This window comes from Atta colombica, unplaced genomic scaffold, assembly GCF_001594045.1.
Source record: "Atta colombica isolate Treedump-2 unplaced genomic scaffold, Acol1.0 scaffold238, whole genome shotgun sequence".
In the NCBI taxonomy this organism is placed as follows: domain Eukaryota; kingdom Metazoa; phylum Arthropoda; class Insecta; order Hymenoptera; family Formicidae; genus Atta; species Atta colombica.
In genome coordinates, this window is record NW_017259336.1 from 679653 (window position 1) to 690316 (window position 10664).

General features: G+C 37.2%; 2 protein-coding genes across 4 annotated transcripts in view; one reads left to right on the plus strand and one right to left on the minus strand.

Annotated features, from left to right (window-relative positions):
• Positions 1–3127, minus strand: part of LOC108688695 (protein Star-like) — a 10407-nt gene extending 7280 nt beyond the window's left edge. For both annotated transcript variants that reach the window (XR_001931801.1, XM_018195043.1), the window contains exon 1: positions 2956–3127. The gene's annotated coding sequence lies outside the window, so the exon portion shown is untranslated. The remainder of the gene's footprint in view (positions 1–2955) is intronic.
• Positions 3128–8608: 5481 nt separating this feature from the next.
• Positions 8609–10664, plus strand: part of LOC108688709 (serine/threonine-protein kinase 32B-like) — a 27208-nt gene continuing 25152 nt past the window's right edge. For both annotated transcript variants that reach the window (XM_018195062.1, XM_018195063.1), the window contains exon 1: positions 8609–8640. The gene's annotated coding sequence lies outside the window, so the exon portion shown is untranslated. The remainder of the gene's footprint in view (positions 8641–10664) is intronic.

A 10664-nucleotide genomic window follows, 5' to 3' on the forward strand; every position in this document is an offset into this window, starting at 1 on the left:
GAGAAAGCGTGTGTGTCGTGTATATTATAGTCGAATGTCGCATTGCAGCGACGACGTCGGCGACGGCGACGGCGGCGGTGACGGCGGTGGCGGTGGCGGCGGCGGCACACATGATGAAACCCGCTGCCCTGCCGCATCTGTCGTCGTCCATCCTCGTCCCACTCGCGTCCGACTCCGCTCTTTGCGTTTCTTCACTCGGAACTCGGGACCTCTGTTCCGACAATGTCGATGTAGGCCCTGCTGCGCGACAGACGGCGAACGATGTGCGAAAGGGCCGAGAAAAAGACTGTATGGCGTTATTAGGCGGAAAATTACCGAGCGGCGAAATCAACTTTTAAGGCCCGAATGCTACCAATGTAAGATTAACGTTAATCTCGGTTCACTTTATTCTCTGTCTTTTTCCAATGCTCGTGTCTACCATGTGGTTTAATTTTAATCTCGGTTCAACTAACTCTTCATTTTTTCCTAGTTCTAAAAAAAGATGAAAAGTATGTTGGACTATAAGATTAAAGTTAATCTGCTTTGGTAGAAATAGATATAATTCTAAGAATTTTTAGTTCCACCAATGAAAGATTAACTTTAATCTCGGTTTAACTTACCATTTATCTTTTTCTAATTTATTAATTCTAATTTATTCTTTTCTAATGTTTAGTAAATTGAACTGAGATTAAAGTTAATTTTACATTAGTGAAATCAAACTTAAGAGATGGCTACAGCACTACTAGTTCTTAAATCTAGTTTTGAAAAAGAAAATTATAAATTATTATCCAGATTATCGGAGGTCTTAAAATTTATTATTTATGTAACTAATGCAGATTTAACTGATAATATAGTAGTAAAAAATATAACAACTATAAAATAAAAATTTTTGGGATATTCTGAGCATGCTACTAACTTGCTTTAAATCACCTAATACTTAAAAATTAGAAACTTCGTCGATTGAAATTTCCTTAATCTTATTGCGCATCAATATTATGAAAAACAGAGATTTTTTTCACGTCAATGTTATGCATCCAATCTACAGTATTGGAATTTTCGATCCGAGTTTCCATTGTTTGGAATCGTAATATTGGGAAATAATGACTACTGGTTTCAAGTCGTTAACTCGGAAAAAATTGGCGAACTTGCCTTTACGTCTCTCGCGTGATGGATTCGATTGGAAGCAATAGGCGTGCATTGGTGCGCACAAATTGACTAAATCCATACGCTGATAGAATACAAATGATTCGACTGATACAATGGTGGTACAACTACTAGCGTAATCCATTGTCATTTGACAAAATTTCTACTGGACCGTCCCGACTATCAAACACTCGTAGGCCATGTTTACCTAAATACTCGAGTACTTGGGTAAACGTTTGTGTACGAACAGCTTACACAGTTCACTAATGTGTGCATATCAGTGCATTCAACCGAATTCGCTACAGGCATAGCCAACAGATTTGCTGGTAGATAAAATATCATATGAAGCTAGCCAACTGATAGATTTGTTTAGCTTTCTGCACGCTATCTTCATCATTTTTATTTAACAGAGTCGCTCAGTGTAATTATACATATATTCAGAATATAGAGAATATAATTTCGCAAAATTTTCTAGAGCTAAACAAAGATTTTTTAATGAGCGCGGATATAAATAATAAAAAGTAGTATCCTTTAAGCTTCTAGACGCTCAATATTATTATTGTATAATTATTATTATATAATTATTATTGTATAATTATTATTATATAATTATTATTGTATAATTATTTAGTACAATATCATTGATGCTCTTTTTTATTATAAAAGCTTTAAATCAAAACAAACAAGTTGAATTAATTGGAATACTGATTAAATCTGTTCTAGTAGAAATTTAACCAGAAATTCTAGTATACTTAACCAGAATTATAAATCGATTATTTTTCACCAGAATTCCAGTTAATCCAGTCAAACATTTTTCTTCGTGTAATAATATTGAGTGTCTAAGAACTGCTTAAGTGTAATATTGGCTAATAATTTTTTAATATTTATAGAGAGAAAATTATATTTTTCATAAAAACCTGAATATATCAAAAAAATTCCTGAATATATCGAAAATCTGAATATGATAAAAAGTAATTTTTATGAATTTAGATATTACATTACAGCAATATTAAATCAGCGTCCATTTTTTTATTTTTTTAAAAAGTTTGCTGTTTCAAATTAATTGAAAAATAAAATTTCAATTTATTTACGTAAATAATTCAATTTCCGAACATTTCGAAATATTTAAAAAATAATCGCTATTCTTTTTAATTTCTATTCTGCAAATCACAAGAGAAAGTGCGACAGCTCTTCTATATATAGTACAGAATTGCTAATAGTACTACAGTGTGATACGATGTTTACAGTAGACTTGAACGCGTTATGTTACGTTTCATCAACTGTTACCAAATAACATGACTGTACCGCGATAACTTATCTCGCTAAATTAACGACGCAATGATTCATCTTCATTACCTCGTATATTTAACGAAAATGTACATTCCCTTAGGTAATATAGAATGACTTGAATTGATTCTGACTCACTTCTGAGTCAAAAACTCCGCTTATACTAGAAATCATCCTGCCCTGGAAGTTTGGAAATGGGATTTCTAAACCATAGGTCGGCAAATTACCTCACTAACTCTTACACGAGACTTGCGTGAACCACATTGCACGCGCACTAACACAGATAAGTCCGTTTCACCATCGCTTTACTACAGAACACGGGATATCCATCAACTTGGGGAAAAGATTGGCGCAGGGGAAATCTTCAACTTTAACTAAGAAAGAGAGACGTCCTTCTTCTACCTTTTACCTCTACCGCTACCAGAACACCTGGGCGTAGACCTCCCTGTATCTTTTCATTATTATACGGCGGTTTGCGTAGACACGTTTCTTTTTTTTTGTCGACAAATCGTGCGCCCGAATGCGAGCAGCTCTTTTTCCGCGTACCTGAACCCGCTGCGGCCTATCCTTTCGCGTCAGTCAGGATCGGAACATCGTCCATGCAAACAGGTTTCCCTTTCGGCGGCGCTTGTCTTGCCAGCTTCTTTACTTTCCGCTCCCCGCAGTGTCCCCGAGGACGACGGCGAGCGGATCGCTCGTGATGACTCGACCCACTGACGACGGAGTCGCACTACCACGGTGTTTATGACACTGCGCGGATGATGACACGCGAGAGTACCCACCGAGAGGAAGTTCTTTCTCTCTCTCTCTTTCTCTCCCTCTTCTCTCGTTGGCCTTCTTCTCCTCGCCTCCCACACGCGGAGTTCTCTTGTGGAGAACCTCCGTGGAAGCCGAAGCAGACGGACGGAGAGAAAGAGAGACGTGATACGTCGTGGTTCACACACGCGCGACCCGTTCACCGCCGTGAGATGACACCTGAACAGGCTAACTACGAAAGAGGAAGCGCAGGCAACTTACTACTGCTGTGCCCTGGGCTCGTGGCGAGTAGACTGCCTCGACTGCCCTCCAGCACCTGGAACTCAAGCGCCTGACGCCGCGTTGGTTCGTTCGCCGAGTACAATGCCTCCTATATCGGGTGTCCTTCTTTAAAACACCGCCTACCTCCGTCCTCAACTATCCCCTTCAAGCCGACGAGATTGCCTGTCTCTTTCTCTCTCTCTCTCTCTTTCTCTCTCTTTCTCTCTCTCTCTCTCTCTCTCTCTCTCTCTCTCTCGCGCGCGCGCTCGCTTTTACGAGGACACGCTCCGCTCTCCTAGCCAGGTAGTGGCCAGTGATTCTCATCCCAGGTGAATGGTCCCACAGCTGAGTATATAGATACGATATTATGGGGAACTTGATTCGATTACGGACCTCTCAGACTCACCTGGGAGTTCGAACGAGATTTCTTTATCTCTAACCTTTGACGATTTTAATCGGGGATTTGCTCATCGATGAAATGGAGAGAACAAACGATGTTTGGCTTGAAATGGAGTCAGTAAAGAAATATCGTAAGTACGTCAGTAAATATCTCTTTTCGATTTTTAATTAAACTTTTTATCATTCTCTTGATTTCTGCCTTATTTTTACATTGCAAAAGCTATGTTTCTTATCTTAAAGAGTATTGTAAAATTATGTAATGCTTTTATTTTGCGTTAATCACTTTTTCAAAAAAAAAAAAAAAGATTTTACAAAGAAAATAGATCAACTTTTTCACAAAACGTATCACGATTTCTCATTATTTTTATTTATTTCGTAGATACAATCAGATCAAAAGATAGAAAATTGCACCATCAGGCAGAATTGTAAATAGATACGCAGAATGGAATACGAAATAATTCATTTTCCGCTAATGCATCCCAGATGCAAATGCATGTTCTGTCGTCTCGAAGTTTGAAACAGACAATTCTCTAGAAGTTACCAACGCTCTCCCGTTTACCAGTTTACATATAATTTGATGTTATGATTTAATTTCTAACTCTTGCTTCTCTTGTTAGCCGAGCCCTCATACTTCTTGAACTAGAATTACTGGGATCTTTCATAAAATAAACTTCGAAACTTAAAGCGCGAAAACTTACGCGAAAATGCATCGTAAAAACGAGTATCGCATTTGATAAAATATTCCGTTTCCAAATTGTTGATGAGATCGGCAAAGCGTAACTCGAAAAGTGGAACTTCAGCGGAATTCGCATTATCGAAAGAACTACGACTGCACACAGTTGTTTCGGGCGCAGCTAAAATTAGCGCGAAACGGCATAAAAAGCCCCGTTAACTCGAAAGCCGGACACTACAGTTCAGCTGGCCGAGCTGCATGTTATTGATCCTGTAAGTTGTGCCCTTTGTATCGCAGAAACGTCGTTGCTAAAGTGGACAAAGGTGACCGGTGGTGCACGCGGTTCCTTGATCAATGCAGAATGAATTAATTTTAGACCCCGGAGAAGTCTAGAGAGGAGAAGTTGAGCCGCATCTGTGTGCACGCGATGTATCTGTCAAGGAAAGTCGATATAACTTCGGCGACTTCCAGGCTCTGACTTCGTGTTATAACGTACGAAAGTGCAACATCGCTCGACGTGTCTACCGTGATGTTTATATTATTACATTATTCACATTATTATGCATTATAAAGTTTATAATTAATCCAGAAATATAAGTCAACTTGGGGCGTTTTTATATCGTATCGCGGTGAGAAAATATTGTAAAATATTGTTTTGTATGAATATTGTTTAATATATTTTCTTTTCTTTTATAATTATTCTATACGAACTTTTAAGTGCGAATTCCATCGTAAATCCGTAATAAAAAAGGTGTGTTAATCGAAATCTTTGTTTTCTTTTAAATATTGTTATAATAAACTATTTAACGTACTTATATTTCATTTAATATTTGTTTGGTTTTTTTTTTTTTTCAGAAAATTGTGAAATCTATATCCATAATGTTCTCAAATACTAATAAATTGAAAATCAGTAATATACAATATGTTGAATAAAAAAATCGAATAACGGTATAATGCTTAGAATTAGAAAAGTGAAAAATGAGGAATAAGTAAAATTGAGATTAAAGTTAATCTGCAATGAAAACGAATATAATGCCTGTTTCTGCCAATGTAGATTAACTTTAATTTTGGTTCAATTTGATCTTCATCTTTTTCGAATTATTAGAGAGAAAAAGATCGAGAATTAGTTGAATCAGGATTAAAATTAAAGCCACATTAGAAGCGCAACATAAGTGCTGAAAGATTTGATCAAGCGGCCAAAATTATATCGACAAATCCCTCGGCGAATCTTCGTTCCATTTACGTGACATTTCCTCCGTTGTGGTGATATAAATTCTAAATACGACCTTGATGACGTGCTTGTATTTGGCGTATCGAATTTTCACGAGGGCAGTCATCGAAGGTGGACGCTTATGGATCCACGCTCATAATTCAAGAGATTGTCGGCGGCAGGATGGCGCGGCGGCAGAAAGGCAGCATTTTTTATTTAGATATTCAGCGCGGAATAACGAGATCGTCTTTCAGCAAAAGGTAAAAAGAAAACTTCTGAGCATGCGACGACGAGGGACAAAACGAATGGACACGATAACGAACATGGTGGAAGAAAAGGGTGGAACGGTATAACAACGGGGTGATTTTTCCGTCGCAACGTGTGCGCAGCCCCAGATTTCGACGGGAATAAATACGAGAAAAAGTTCTAAGCGCTGGTGAGAAAGAATACTCGAAATAACTGTGCACTCGTGAATTTATTGCGAAATGTCCAGAGACTGTAAATGTCGGACGAACAAAAAAAATTCCTGTTTGGAATATTAAAATAGATTTCAGTGAGCTGACACTACGATTGATACAAAATGTCTCATAAAACGCTTTATTAATAATTTTTTATATCTTCTTATTTCTCGTTTATCTAATTTTACAATATATTTTATTTAATCAATTTATGTATCTTCTTATTTCTCGTTTATCTAATTTTACAATATATTTTATTTAATCAATTTAAACAAATGTATTTATTTTGAAAAGTACTGATTTCGGAAATAAATTTGAATAAACACGTTTTATTAAAAAATAAAACGCTAATTACAGAGATGAAAAATAAAATTTTATCCAACTTAATTTGTCTGTCTAGGAAAAATTTAAATAGCTATAAAAGACTGTGAAACAATACACTTATTACGCAACGTGACGCCAGGAAAAACGACTCTTTTTCCTTCCTCTTCTCAATTTACTGACATATTTTATATCCACTAAAACTTCTTCCTATGCAGAGTTACGTAGATGTACAAGGCGAAATGTAAATGTATCGCATAAAATTTATAACGCGAGATGATGTAGCGATTAGCGTTTCATCATTGATTCATGCACATTAAGCAGCGATGACAATGCTCGCGAGATCCATAAAACCAGATAATCAAAGTTTATTCAGCCAAATGATCAAATGATATTAACGATTCCACAATAACGATTCAACAATCCGCTCTATTTACTGATTAATTCACGATGTTATCATTTTCGTTGGACATGAAGGTCACAAAAATATAGGATGAATTCGAATAATTTTATCCAGTAAGCATTCATTTATGATAATGTTATGGATGAAGCCTATTGGAAACATCAGATTAAGCACAAGTTAACCAGATAATAAAAAACCAGGCCATGAAAGTCTATTCTTTATTGGCTGAATTAGAATCTACGTTTGTTGTACTTAAAATCAAATAGACATATACTTGAGGTTTCGTAAGCGAAATAAAAAGTTTTAATGTAGTCTCCAGTCCAATAACAAAGAACTCGCTTTAGACTTCAGAGAAAAGAGTGAAAGGTGTCAGTTGTAGCTTTGTATTTCGACATTGTCTTATATTGCGAACGACATGCACTCCGTCAGAAGCAGATGGTACGAATTCAGTGACATCGAGAAAACAGCCCAGCCGTCCATCACCCTTCGCTGCGAACCGTACAGCTGCATCTCCGGAGGGCACAGAATAACTGTAGTGTGTGCCATGCCGAAAGTAGATAGAATTTACGCAGTAAGATTTCTGGTAGCCCCCTGGCTCGCCGGACGGGAAGACATTTAGATATGTCGGGTCCACTAAAAGGGTCCAAGTGTTTATCTTATATCTCTTATCCCTCGCTCTGCGGCCTCGTATAATATTCCACATCGGTTTTCGTGCAAAGCAAATAAATTATGTAAAGTGTGTATACCGTACACTGTATACTATAATATTTACATCTTGTTCTTCGTTTCTTCACTGTCTCATTTTCACGTATCGCCACTTGACTTTCGAGCATGTATCGCGTTTACACAAAAGACACGGCTATTCTGAATATTCCCGTTCGCCTCCATCCCTCATATTTTCCTTACACCGTATTTTTATAATCATTTCTCGAGCGCTGTGCGAAGCAGCGTGCGAATTATGCAAATCGCCAGCTGCTCTAAATATTTAAATTATTCCGTTTCTCTCATTTCTCTTTCACGTATCTTCCTATCCATTTCTCGATCTCTCAAAGATCGTAAAGAAGGTAAAAGCCTTCAGTTATTTTGAATATTTATCGCATTTTATATCATTCCTCGTCCTCACGCACCATCCGTTTCCAGGAAATGCTAAAGTATCGGTTATTCGTTATATTATTATATATACATTCCGTTTCTTATTCCTCTCACATCATATATACTTCTTCCGTGTCTCGGAATAGTGGATTACATGGAGTCGTGTGGCACCCTACGTGTTTGCCCCTCGTTTTACCACTCCTCGTCCTTCGTCCCTCTTCTCCATCCGGATCCCCTCGTGCACATGGCACGCGGTATCGCGGCGGATCCGCTCGGGCGCAGACGCGCGTTTCCCAACGCCGTCGTCGCCGTCGCCGTCGCCGTCGCCGTCGAGAAACCGGCTGCACCGGAACGCTCAACGTTCGTCCGCGGCGCACTCGTGCGTCGACCGCGAACGCGGTACGTCCAGGATCCTCTCCTCTCTTTCGCTCCGCGGAAAAACGCACGCGGCTTCCGCGCGTTATCCGAGGGTTTCTCACTCTCGCTTTGGTGTGCCCCGGGTGTGTCCAGGAGGTGTCGACGAGGATCGCGGCTGAAACAATCACGCGCCGAGACTCGGTCGATCTCAACACCAGACGCGGGAAATATATTCAGTGTTGTAGTCGTGTGTTGTAGTCGACGCGGCCGAAAGTCGTTCGATGCTGGAGAAGACATATCGGTATTTCATTTAAGAAAATGTTGATGTCTTTTTAAGCGATTCGCTTGAACTGTTTGATATGTCGATTGTCTTTTCTGTTTCTGTTCCTGTCTTCAGTTTATCGTCATGATGTTATTATGTTTGAGTTCGCATTGATTACTTTGAAATTGCTATTGTTGTGTGTATCGGAAAGGTTGTTTAACATCATAGTTGCCTATGTTACTCTAAATAATTGAAAAGCGAAAGTTTCCATGTAGTTTCATACTGCATAGATTTTATGCGAGTTGCAAGTTGTTGCCACCACCAAACGGCACTAATGTGTTTAGGAAATCGCTCGCGACTTCGTTGCACGTGTTACGTTAGCGGGATGCCCAATAGTTCTATTACTGTTTCATTTAAAAGCGCTATCGATGTTAACATGGGAATGTTACATGGAAATGTTTAATAATGATATAACTGGGACATTATTGATAATTTCACTGTTAATTTATGAGCGCTTTAATAAATTAGAAATTAATAGTTGTGTATCAAAAGATTAATGGGAATTTAATATCTCTCATCTCCTTCATTTTTAATGCTGATACTGTCAAAAATTTTTACCTTATATTGTAGAAATATAAAAACTTTATATTTCTATCTAGAATTTTATGTCCGAACCAAGTTTAGAAATAACGTTCCTATAAGAAATTCTGATGATTCATATAATTTTAAATAGTTTTAATAATTAAAGCTATAGTCGCAGAAAAATTAATTGATTTATGAAGAAATCATTGTCATTATATTTGTATAAAGGTCGCAGATAGAACTAGCACAAATAAAATGATAGACTTCAATATATGTATATTTGTCCTGTAAATTTGCTTCCATTATGTTGCATTTGACATCGAAATGACAAACTATCAAGGAATAAAATCGCTATTATGTTACATATTCGCAAGATGCGAGTCCGTTTATCGTACAAGACTTATATCAACAAGATTTATTTGCAGTCCAACTGGAAGATTAAATCGCACAATACGAAAATTTAATCCCAAAGTAATAGATTTTCTCGGCAATTGGTACTGCAATTAATTATGAAAATTAATTATGAAAAGTAACACACAGGCAGCATTGTGCATATTTTATACAACATTAAATAGCCATACATATTTCATATCTCTTGTATTTAAATCGTTCTCGTTGTCAAAATACATATACATATATTTCTTATTATATAGAATTTATACAAAATTTGACAGAAGTTGAATTTACGAAGTGCGTATTTCATTCGCAATTCCGGAATTAGATAACGGAATGCTAAACTATTATTGCGATACTTTGTCGAAGGGCTTTTGTCCGAAATAATCGAAACATCAAAAAAAGGAAACGCGTTACAGAGCTGTGTAACCGGATGCTTTGAAATATTTTATTTGTTGAGCGGACTTTGAAACGCCTGTTTGAAGTACAACTACAACTCTGTGACTCGATTCTGCTTCGGAGAATGGAGCGCATTGTAATTGAGGCAAGCCACTTCGATGTGGAAGTGCACGCTCTCTTGTTTGCAAGTTATAAACACTCCTTCCTAACTTTAATCTCACAGATTTCGATGTTTACCGTAGCATGAGTTGCATAAAGGACGAAAGTGTGCTTCCCGCATCTTTCGTCTACATCATTCACAAAATATTGCTTCCAACAGCACGAATAAAAGGTATCTAGAAAAGATACCTAAAAATTAAAATATTTTTTGGATGTTTTCAATATATGTCTCATTACAGAAAACAGCATCAAAGAAGAATCTCTTATTTTTAAAACGGATCACGACATGCATGTTCATGAAAAATCAATATGACATATTATGACCAATGTGATATATTAGTTTTATTTGTGTAATATGTAATTTATGCATTTTATCTATAGAAGATCAATATGAAAATATTGATTTGATATTCATTGTTTCCTCTCTCGAGGATCTTTCTGCAGATTCAATTTTGAATTATGAATATTTTCGTAAATTGCGTTGTTAAACTTGAAGTGGTCTTTTTCTCTTTCTACTGCACAATATATAT